This window comes from Mus musculus, chromosome 17 (genome assembly GCF_000001635.26).
Source record: "Mus musculus strain C57BL/6J chromosome 17, GRCm38.p6 C57BL/6J".
In the NCBI taxonomy this organism is placed as follows: Eukaryota; Metazoa; Chordata; class Mammalia; order Rodentia; family Muridae; genus Mus; species Mus musculus.
Window position 1 is genome coordinate 14699977 of NC_000083.6, and position 12274 is coordinate 14712250.

Genomic DNA, 12274 nt, shown 5'->3' on the forward strand with positions numbered 1-12274 from the left:
GGGCACAAGACTTGGTAAAAAGGGTGAGGCCCACAGGTCAAAGACTTTGTGACACTCAGTGTCCTATCTGGAGATCAGTGTCTTGGAATAATATCTCCTTTGAATTAGATGTGGTAGAGCTTCAAGTATTTTTAATAAAAGAATAAATGAAAAGATGTATAAGTGAATAAGCAGAATAGCTTCTAGTTTCTGACTGAGCACTGAGTCAGTAAAGTGCAAATAGTGCCAGAGGAAGGAGGCTAACTGTCCCGGCTCTGGCATAAAGACCCCAGGGTCCTGTGCCAGAAAGGGCCAAGTCAGTGGGCTCCAGAGACAATGTTGTCTTCTCTGCTCTGCAATGAGCCTGTGTCAGGAGACTGAGACAACATCCATCTGCTGACACTGTGTCTTGGTGTCTTGGGGATGCCCTACAGATCCTGGCACTCAAAGAGCTATGGACGGTGAGTCCAAAAGCTGCTGGGCTTCAAAATCACAGCTCCAGACATCTGTTTCCTCTTAGCGTGTCCTGGGCTTAGTGAGCAAGTAACAGACTCGAGTCCCTCCTCTGGGAGAGAGTTACGGGAACCAGCTCTCCTCTAACAAGCAACCAAGGAGAGCCAAAGACTGGGAATCCAGTGTGAAGCACCCCAAGGTTGGTTGGTAGCAAAATAAAAGGAAAACACCACCTGGAAGCCTGTGGGGTAGGCCAGGCGAGAGCTGCCTCCCCTTCTTAGGAATCAATACTCTCTCCTGCTTGCCTCAGAATGAACAAGAGCCTTCCTGGGGGAGGCCGTATTATGTGAGATGAGATGAGGAACAGGGCAGCTTGTTATGTTCTGTAGACAAATCTGGCCTTTGCTCCCAGGGCAATGGGGGACACTAAAAAAGCCTTTGCTGGGGGGTGAGAAAGATAATATCTGTGAGCTTTGGGCACTCATCATGGCTCTGTCCTTACAACACCATCCCCAGCCCAAGTCTCTGGGCCATTGTCTGGCTCTGTGCAGGATCCAGCCAAAGGAACCACACAGACATTGTGCACTTATTCTAGTGACCAATGCAGCTGGCTCAGAATTTCCCAGGATGCAAAGAGACACGGGCAGGAACATGGGTGCAGATACTCAGGTAAGATGTCTTGAGTCGGAAAATTCAGCAGTATCGAAGCCTGGGAGAGGGAGAGGGAGAGGGAGAGGGAGAGGGAGAGAGAGAGAGAGAGAGAGAGAGAGAGAGAGAGAGAGAGAGAGAGAGAGAGAGAAGACACCAGAGTTCTTCAGTTACTGTGTCAGTAAATGTATGATGGAGAAATGGCAAAGTGACCCAGGAACAGACAGGATAACCTCCCTGGTAAGGCCACATCAGCTTCTGTGTAGATCTCAACTATCATGCAATGTGGCCACCGCTCTCCTCTCTTCAGGCTTTCACATGGCCTTGCCCTGTCTGTGGTTTAAGCATCACCTCATCTAACCAAATGCAAAATTCTTGCCCAGTGCAGCTTCCTGACCAGGACCTAAGTTTCTTGCCAAGCAAGTTTGCCACCCTGAGGCCCATACTAAGGGAAAGTTCTTGTTCTTCCACAGATTACTGACACATATTCAAGAGCCAATGGAAGAGCCAGTCCATCATCTTCCCCAGAAACTTTCACCCTCTTAAAGGTGACCATAGGGATACTGCATGATGGTCATCTCCTGCTAGAAGGTGTCCGTCACTCCAAGCATACAGTCTGACCACTTCATAGTCAAAACATTTTATTTTTATTATTTTATAAGCTTTACTATACACAATTGTGAAGAAATAAAAATAACATCTTTTATATAAACTAAGGAAGTTAATTAGCCTTTGTGGGCTAACACCTGCTAACCTGATTACATGGACCAGCCTGAGACAGCCTAGGCACTTCTCAGCACACTCTGGGTCTGAAAGTGCTTGCCGTCCCTGGAAATATGAGGATGGTACATGTAGAACATGGCACAGAAAGCAGCACAGGGAACCTGGGAGATATCAAAGCTGAGAATAGACACCACACTGCATGTCCAAGACAGATGCATGTGTCCCTAAGTGTGAGATCTTTTGAGCGTCCTTTCTCCTAGTCCCAGAGTTGGCACTTTGCTACAATAACTAGCATGCAGTGATGCCAGAGAAACTAGCATGTCCTTCAGGTCGTCTGAGTCACCATCAAGAGAAGCCAAAGTAAAGAGTGATAATCTGAAGGCTGCATCTAGAAACTTCCACTGGGTAAAGCTCTGAGATGACTGTCAGTCACTGACTCCTTTAAAACCTTTCATTAGCAAGGTTCACTGTGCAAGGTGCCAGGTTTCACATCTATTCTAGTAGATTATTCACTTTGAACATATTCACTGCCACACCCTCGCCTGTCTGTTCTCTGATATGCCTGCTCCTCTTCCCAAATGGGTCCTCTTTGTACTTTCATGTTTTGTGCATATGCATGTGTGTGTGCACATGTGTGTGAGCATGTGTGTGTGCATATGTGTAGGCATATGTGTGTGTTTGTGCGCGCGCGCGCGCGTGTGTGTGTGTGTGTGTGTGTGTGTGTGTGTGCTCATGCGTGCTCTCGCGCGTGCGTAATCTAGGTTCCACCCAGAGGGGAAAACATGGTATTCATCTTTCTGGAAGAAAGGTTCCCTATAATATCTCTAGTTCTAGTCATTGTTCGGAAAATCAGAAGAATCTAGCATCATCAAACTCAAAATCCAAAATCCATCTCTATCAATAAAATAAAAATCTCAGAGACTCTTGAGGACCATGAGAAGGAAGCAGCCTCATCCTTTGCTGGGACCCAGCTCTTCTCTGTCACCAACAGATGGTGTTTCCTAACTGTTGGCTCTTCTAGCACTAACTTCCATCCTTGAGTCATGCCATTGTGTGATCGCAGAAGCTATGAGCATGCCCAGGGCCTTGGCTGAGCAGGTGCAGGATGAGGGCACTGGTGCAGAGCAGATGGAGGTTGGGGGATGTGGCCTGGTGGTGGAGACAGAGGGCAGGAACGGAACAAAAGCAGTTTGCTGGGAGTAGAACCTTCAGTGAGCTGATGGAGCACACAGAGAAGCCAGGGAGGCAGGGAAGGCTGGGAGATCACTCAGCATCGTCAGGAATGTGCTGGGAGAGGCCTGGAACAGAATTATATCCAGTGCAAAAGAGTCAGGAGAGGAGGAGGTCGGGTGGAGGTGAACACAGGATGTTCACCAAGGGCTTCACGGTCAAGAGAGAAAATGAATGTGGGATCCTGTAGAATCATGGGTACACAAGGGAAGTGGTCCCAGGGGAGGGAGGCAGAGAGGCTATGGGGTCACAGCTGCCACCCTGCTTGGTCAAGACAGACTCTAGTGTGGGAGAGGGTTGGAATCTGGGCCATTTGCCCATCTAAGGGGCTTCTAGAGTCAGAAGAAGATAAGGAATGAACACAGAAAGCAGGCAAGGTAGAGTGCTAGACAGACACTGGATGGGTGGTCTCAGCAGCTGGATTTTACATGTGGAATGTAAACATTCTTTACTCTCAGAAGGCAGAACCCACGCAGCCTAGGACCCGAGGCTCCAAGGGGTACATGAGGACGCCTTCACCCACTGCAAACACATCTGCTAGCATCTCTAAAAGTGACCACACCATCTCTGCTCTGAGCGAAATGATCTGTGCTCACTCCCAGAGTGAGCTTGCCCAGGAAGCTGGATATCAGCTGAAACATTGTGTTTACTAGTGCTTTGATTTTCAAATCCTGCCAGCTGCCATTCTCGGATACAGCACAGAAAGAAGAATGCAGGGTGTCCACACCAAAGCTGGGTGTAGGGATACCGTCTCAGCATAGTCAGACTTTGTTGCTGCCGTTGTGCAGGACAGCCGAGCACGGTGCTGTGACCTGTCCCTTGTTTGCTTGGCCTTAGCATGCTTCTCTGAGGATGTCTCTGTGTGGGGAAGATCTGGGGCTGAATCACTCACCGCATCCTCCCAAGAGAATGCGCACATGGCATCCAGGGTTTCACAAACAGTTTCATGTGACTGACATTTGCACAATGTTTTTGTGATTAGGCAGGAATTTGTACATGGAGATCAAGTAGAAGGCCCCAGCCAATGGCCTCAGAATCCTACTCACTTGCTGAGTGCATGTGTGTGTCACCTTGTTACCAGGGGACCCATGAGCCAGTGAAGAAGGCAGAAGTCTGCTGACTGAAGTATTCCAGTCAGCACGACAGATACAAGTCTGATTCCCCCCTTTTTAAGCAAGGGTAACTTTTAAGAAAACATGACTTCAGAAGAGTTTAGGGCCTTCTTTCCTCTGCAAGTCATCAGGGTTCAATAAGACCAAGTTTTGCCGGATGTGATTAACCATAGAACCCAATAAGGACATCTGGGGTACTATGTTCTCACCTTAATTCTGAATTCTTTTGAAAAGGGCTTGGCTACTTGTATACATAGTATGGTCACTCAAGAAAGACAGAACGCCAGGGCCAGGAAGCGGGAGTGGGTGGGTTGGGGAGCAGGGCCAGGGGAGGGTATAGGGGACTTTTGGGATAGCATTGAAATGTAAATGAAGAAAATATCTAATAAAAATTTTGTTTAAAGAAAAGAAAAAGAAAGAAAGACAGAACCAATGTTTATGTTGCATGAAGAGGTGGAGTGTGTGTAGGGATGGACTGATATTAAAAAAAATTAGGCTATGTGAATAAAGAGAGTGACAGGTACTGAAATCTGATTCCGTAAGCAGGAGAGATGACAGTGCAGCTCTCACCAGAGGCCAGTAGGCTCCAGGCGCAGGAAGAACATTTCCACTCATAAGTAAAGAGAAAAGCCAATGTCCCTTTAGAGAAGTTTCCAATGCCAGAGAGGCTACTCTGCCTTTTGTGTGCTCAGTGAGCCACACTAGAGGATGCTCACCATGTTGGAGAAAAGCAATGATTCCTTGTCCACAGAGTCAAGCATCAACGTAGAGGAAACACACTCAGGCTCACCCACGGTGTTTGACCAGATATCTGGGCACCCCATGGCCAGTCAAGTTGACACAAAAAATTAACCATGATACATTGTGGCAAAAGACTAAAGTCCAACAAAGGAGAAAGCACAGTAATTATTGTATTTTGTGGATGCTCAATGGACACAGGTCAGAAGGAGGCCATGAAGACAGTGTCCATGTCTGGAGTGGGTCATTCTTCGTAGTGTCACCTTGAAACCTCTGTGATTAGGAAAGACCAAAATGAGCTAATATTAAAACCCATTTAAATAGAACCCTTGGGTTAAACCTTTGATCCAGAAAGTACTTCTTACTGTATTCATTCTGCTATGGTTTTTATAAATATCACACTTTATAAAAGTGTGGGGTTTTTATGATCATAGTTTTACAAAGTGTTCTGCTTAATTCACTTAGAAGGAAAGAACAAACACATATTAGAAAGGCCCAGAGTTCCCATTATATTAACTGTCACCACCTTAGAATCATCTAGAACTCAAGCTTGTACAGAGCTTTCCCTCAGCACCTGCTTCAGAGCAGGGGCCACCGCTCCAAACTCCGAACCACAGGTCAAGGACACAGAGCATGGGCTCCCTGTGGTTTTTTCACTTTAGTCCCTATGTCTACTTTGAGAGGCACATCCTCACCAGTACAGAAACATCAGAAGCCTAAAGTACACACTGAAGTCTAGGACCATCCCACCTGTTCTGGCAATCCCAACTCAGTCCCTGTGGGCCACAGTCATGGTACAGAGTCTAAGACTGGGACAGATGGGTTGTGGGAAGGATGATCCAGGCATGGGCAGACTCTCTGGTTCCCATGGTGATGAAAACAGTGTGTTTATATATTGGGTGTTGTGTAGTGTAACAGAGTAAGTCCGTGCATAGTTTCACTCTCTGGGGGGCTCCACTATCCAAGGCCCATCACCTATATTCCAGTCCAGCTGTGTTCTGCACCTGAGTGATAAATGCAGGATGGTCAGGCTCCATCCTGAATTTCCTAGAGTTGACCATGCAAGATCTAGACAGAGAACCTCAGCTGGAGCAAGCACAAAAAGAGGTTCATATACTCATGAGTTTGGAGTTTATAGCCACAGAGGACTCCAGAATAAGTAGCTAAAGTCAGCAAAGAAGTAAAATTTGGAGACTTTTGTAGATATGAAAGCCAGAAAGTTGGAAGCAAAAACTATGACTCAGCTCTTCAGTCAAACAAGAGGTATCATGTGCTCAAAGATGGGCAGCGTTTACTAACTCCAAACCAGGCTTCCAGATCTTCCTCACAAGTGAGCCAAAGCTACATGAGATCATGGCACAGGAAATTAGAAGCTGTGTCTCAAGTCCTGTCCGTGCCTACACACACGCACCTGCATGGGGCTTGCTGGCACCTGACCTCTTATCAGGACTTCCACACTTACACTGTAGCACCATGATGACAGATAGCCATTCTTGTATCAAATGTTCCTCTTACTTTCATAGGAACACCACCCCACACTCAAGGCTAGGGCAAGGCCAGCCCTAACTGGCCCCTCCCAAGAAGCTGTGGGGAAGATAGCCGGCCATATGCCCAACCCTAGAGTCTAAAGCTGGTTAGGAAAAAATGTCTGGAAGCAACTTTGCTTCTGCTAGTACGAGCCACTTTATCTCCCGTAGAAGCCATCTGAGAAGCTATCAATTTTCTGCCCTAATCAAGAAAAACAGAGGGGCCTTCTGAAAATCCAGACAAAATTCAAAATCGTCAAGTAACCAAAAACGCAGTATATATATGAGAGATATGGAAAAGTCAGATCATATGAGGTTACAACCTTTCAGATTCTGGACATCAAGAACAGAGGATGGTGATATTAGGTAATGAGAGAGCTGCTAACCTGGTTCCCCTCCTCCCAGTCACAGACCTAGGAAGAGTACCCAGCTGTGATGGAGCCTAAGATGTTCTGTACTGAGCCAAGACACATAAGGTCCTGGAGAGAAGGAGGCAAGAATACACAGGGTGGGGATCCAAAGAGAAACACTTAGAGTGCAGAAAACTGCAGTCACTTATGGAAACATCCTGCCCTAAGTCTTTAAGCCTAGTCCTCACCACAGCATCCATGTAGAAATTGATACTGCAGGTATCCAGGGCTTAGATGACACAAGGCACCTGCTTTTCCCACCAGCACGACTGTACTCTGTGTTCCTGGGAATGAAGACTTAGAAAACTCTGGCCTCTGTCATTGAACAAATTAGTCCCAAGCTATATTGTGTTCAACTCCACTCCATAAATCTCAAAATGGAAGAATAGAAAACATTTAACTATTTTAGAAGTTTTACTAGATCCAAAGCCAGAATGGGAGTCTTATAGAAGTTCCCAGGAGTGGTTGCTCACACCTTTAATCCCAGCATTTGAGAGACAAAGGAGGCAGATCTCTGTGAGTTTGAGGCCATCTTGATCTAGATAGTGAGTTCCAAGACAGCCAGAGCTACATAGTGAGACCTTGTCTCAAAATAAAAATGCAAAACTGAGCAAATAAAAAGATACTTGGTGTTCTCAAGTTATACAATATACAATTTGTTATTTGACCAGAGATCAAATATTTGACTAGGAATGTACAATGATGAAGGAAGCAAGAACCCATAACCTGGAGACCACTCAACACAGTAATGCTGACCTACACTGATGCACACATACAAGTCTAGAACAAACTTCTGGATGCAAACCACAATGCATGTAGGAGATATGCATATGCAGAATAGACACTGGAGAAGGAAATTCAGGCAACTAAAAGATCTAGTCTCCACAGGAAACACAGGAGCAGAACTGTATGGTAAGCACACCATTAATTATCCACTGGATAAGTAATTAACTTCAGCAGACATCTGCTTGTAATTGGAGTCCCAGAGAAAGTGGGCAGCACAGCCAGCAGGGCAGAAATGTGTCTCTCAGTCTGATGCGGCACACTAACCATAAGTAATACCAGGTAAACCATACAGATGTGAGGTGTCAAATGGCCCAAAGTACAGAAAAGAAAGAAAGAAAGAAAGAAAGAAAGAGAGAGAGAGAGAGAGAGAGAGAGAGAGAGGGAGGGAGGGAGGGAGGGAGGGAGGGAGGGAGGGAGGGAGGGAGAAAGGAAGGAAGGAAGGAAGGAAGGAAGGAAGGAAGGAAGGAAGGAAGGAAGGAAGGAAGGAAGGAAGGAAGGAAGAAGTTCTGTGGGGGCACACGATGTGGGAAAGAATGGGGCTGAGCAGATCCCTCTAAGAACCCATCTATATAAATAAGAATACAAGACCCCATCTTCCAAAAAAGAAAGCCTAGATTATTATACCCACCCATCCCCAATCTTACCTTTCAAATCCAAAAGCGAAAAAGACATTTTCAGATGTACAGAGGCAGAAGAACCATTCTAGCAGGTGTATGTGACAGACCAAAGTTTCTTCCATCTTGCCTCAGCTGGATCCATCTTTGGCTTAACATGAAACTGACCCTCCCTCTTCTACTAACACTGTGAAGCACTCATATAGGAAAAAAGAAGAGAGGGAACAAATCTGGGAGTTTATGGGCACCTTCTAGGCATCTGTACAGCCTTGTAAGTGACATCACACTCACTGAGAAAATCCTAAGTCCTAAGGCACAGAACAAGGGAATCATCTCTGAATGGGGTTGTGCTAGAAGCTCTAGTCAGGAGGAAAGAACAGAACCCTCAGGCAGGAGGCCAGAAAGAGCAAGGCCATTCATGTAGGTAACTGAATGGACTCTATAAAAAACCTCCAAGAAGCCATCAGAAAGTTAAAGCTTTAAAGTTCTATAATATCATCAGAAATGTGAACTCTTCAGAGACAAATCAGACAAAATGCACATTCCCAGTAATTCTAATTAATTAAATTCTGATTATTTAAAGCATGGAAGGTACTACATGCACAGTGGAGAAGCTCCCATATCAGAATTTCAGTGTTTGACGAGGTGCTGATGTGCTGTTTGCCCGCCTGAGTGCCAACACTGACCACCTCTCCACTTGGGACCATGCGGTTAGTTCTCCTGCCATTTGACCTGAGAATTCCTTAGCTTCTGCTCCATCAAAAGGCTCTTTAAAAAGTGTCTGTTCGGCTCTCTGCTCCTCCCTGTTCCAGAGACAGCCGCATCTTCTTGTGCAGTGCCAGCCTCGTCCTGTAGACAAAATGGTGAAGGTCGGTGAAAGGATTTGGCCGTATTGGGCGCCTGGTCACCAGGGCTGCCATCTGCAGTGGCAAAGTGGAGATTGTTGCCATCAACGACCCCTTCATTGACCTCAACTACATGGTCTACATGTTCCAGTATGACTCCACTCACAGCAAATTCAACGGCACAGTCAAGGCCGAGAATGGGAAGCTTGTCATCAACGGGAAGCCCATCACCATCTTCCAGGAGCGAGACCCCACTAACATCAAATGGGGTGAGGCCGGTGCTGAGTATGTCGTGGAGTCTACTGGTGTCTTCACCACCATGGAGAAGGCCGAGGCCCACTTGAAGGGTGGAGCCAAAAGGGTCATCATCTCCGCCCCTTCTGCCGATGCCCCCATGTTTGTGATGGGTGTGAACCACGAGAAATATGACAACTCACTCAAGATTGTCAGCAATGCATCCTGCACCACCAACTGCTTAGCCCCCCTGGCCAAGGTCATCCATGACAACTTTGGCATTGTGGAAGGGCTCATGACCACGGTCCATGCCATCACTGCCACCCAGAAGACTGTGGATGGCCCCTCTGGAAAGCTGTGGCATGATGGTCGTGGGGCTGCCCAGAACATCATCCCTGCATCCACTGGTGCTGCCAAGGCTGTGGGTAAGGTCATCCCAGAGCTGAACAGGAAGCTCACTGGCATGGCCTTCCGTGTTCCTACCCCCAATGTGTCCGTCGTGGATCTGACGTGCCGCCTGGAGAAACCTGCCAAGTATGATGACATCAAGAAGGTGGTGAAGCAGGCATCTGAGGGCCCACTGAAGGGCATCTTGGGCTACACTGAGGACCAGGTTGTCTCCTGCGACTTTAACAGCAACTCCCACTCTTCCACCTTCGATGCCGGGGCTGGCATTGCTCTCAATGACAACTTTGTCAAGCTCATTTCCTGGTATGACAATGAATACGGCTACAGCAACAGGGTGGTGGACCTCATGGCCTACATGGCCTCCAAGGAGTAAGAAACCCTGGACCACCCACCCCAGCAAGGACACTGAGCAAGAGAGAGGCCCTATCCCAACTCGGCCCCCAACACTGAGCATCTCCCTCACAATTTCCATCCCAGACCCCCATAACAGGAGGGGCCTAGGGAGTCCTCCCTACTCTCTTGAATACCATCAATAAAGTTCGCTGCACCCAAAAAAAAAAAAAAAAAAAAAAGTGTCTGTTCACATGACACTCCAGACATAAGCCTTACTCAACGTCAGGAGTATATTTAGAATTTCTCTCAAAATGAGAAATAGTCACGTGAATAGCATACATATTTTAGAAGTATGAATAATTTGAATTTGTTTAGAATTCAGATATAAAATCTGACAAAAAAACATGTGCTCCCTTATGCAATTTCTAGAAAAGACTATCAGTTCATGCTGGCGTGTCTATCCACTTGGAGACAGATATCCTGCTGTGGACATTGAGGATACCCTGAAAGAGCAAGGATGCCATCATACTCTCGGAGGCAGCTATCAAAGCCTTTGAAACAATGCATCCAAGCCATTGAACCGATGCATCAAAGCCATTGAAACAATGTATCGAAGCCATTGAAAGAATGTATCAAAGCCATTGAAGCAATATATCAAGGCCATTGAAAGAAGGAGTCAAAGCCACTGAAACAACGCTAATGAATGATTTGAGTTGAAATTCAATACCACGGTTTAGCCCGCCCATTGTAGCTTTTGTTTTTCTCTTCCTAATGTTTATTACTTTTAGGTTTTGGCTGGGCCTGTAAGTAAAGAGGTCAAAATGTTGGGGGGTGGGGGGGGGATGGTACCTGTTTCTTTCTGGCTTCAGTAAAGACCAGAAGGCATAGGTACTCATCAAGATCTGCACCTTAGCAACCAGTGTGCTTCCTTTAGTGTAGAGCAGACCATCAAGATCTGCTCCCACAGGTACCCACATACCCACTCAGTGCAGGGCAACAGTTTACACAAGATTGAATAGTGCTTTTAATTTTAGGATTTCTTTTTTCAGAAAGTCTGCTACTACCAGCAGTCAAGCACCAGCTTCAACCTTTCACTCTAAGCCAGAAGATTGGGGACTGGACATCCAGGCCTGAGGCCAACACTAGAAACTCCACCTCTTCAGGCCTCTCAGGGACAGATGGATGAGGAAGCCAACTTCCAGAAACAACTGAGAGTTTTCTCTCATAAATAGGAGGGAGAACAAGATTGGACAAGGCTTAAATTTTATGACTCTCTCCACTGCTGTATTTTAAGGCGCCATTGGGAATTCTGTGAAGTCCAGAGGCTGCCCATCTGGAGAGCCCAGCAAGGCGTCGAAGCACACTACACACTGAACTGAGACAGTGAAGGGCTAGGAAATGTCCACACAGAAAACCACCTGTCCTTGTGAGTCGGCTAAATAGAGTGCTAGAGAGCATGTAAATTAAATAGCAGCTACAAGTACCTACTGATAGGAAGAATGTCCAACTTTGAACACCCAGCTAGCTCCACATCATTCATGGGTGTGCAGTTCATTCGCCTCTCTGCTGATCTCCTCCCAAAGTCTGGGTGTTCACCTTGAAGGGACGTGGTGAAAATGTCCTAGAAGGCAAACCAAGCTTAGAGTTTAATCTTGGAAAGGTTATTAGTCAGCTACACATGACACCATCCTATAACCTAAGTACATTAGACATGGCATCTCTTCCATCATCCACTAACAGTGTGATAAAGGGTTCAGTGAGTGGAATAGCCTCTTGTTTACCTGAGAGGAGACAGATCAGGCCTGCGTTTGCAATAGCTGGGTCCTTTCTCCTTACCGTCATTGTGACCAACTGCCAGAGGCCTACCTGACATTTCTAAAATGGAACAGTTCCTTTTTCCTCATTAAATATTGCATAGGCCCCTGCTCTGAAGCATTCTCCTCAAGGCTTCTCTGCTTGGCTGGCCCAGCATGCATAGACTCAACTCCAAAATCTGGGTCATGGTCCAGGATGTCTGTAAGCACTGCCAGGAACCAGCAGAAGGACAATGGGAGCAGAAGACAAATCGCCCTCCTTATGAGTACTTTATGGAAGTCACAGCCTGTCTTCACTCACACCTTAGAGTTAAACTATTAAGATCACAGTGCCTATGGAGGGAACTAGGAAATGCTACTCTCACTTAGACTCTTTCATCCACTGGGCAACTCTTCTATGGCCATTGAAACAAGTAGCCAT

General features: G+C 46.5%; 1 pseudogene; it reads left to right on the plus strand.

The window, feature by feature from the left end:
* On the plus strand, window positions 9062–10257 carry Gm3222 (predicted pseudogene 3222; annotated as a pseudogene).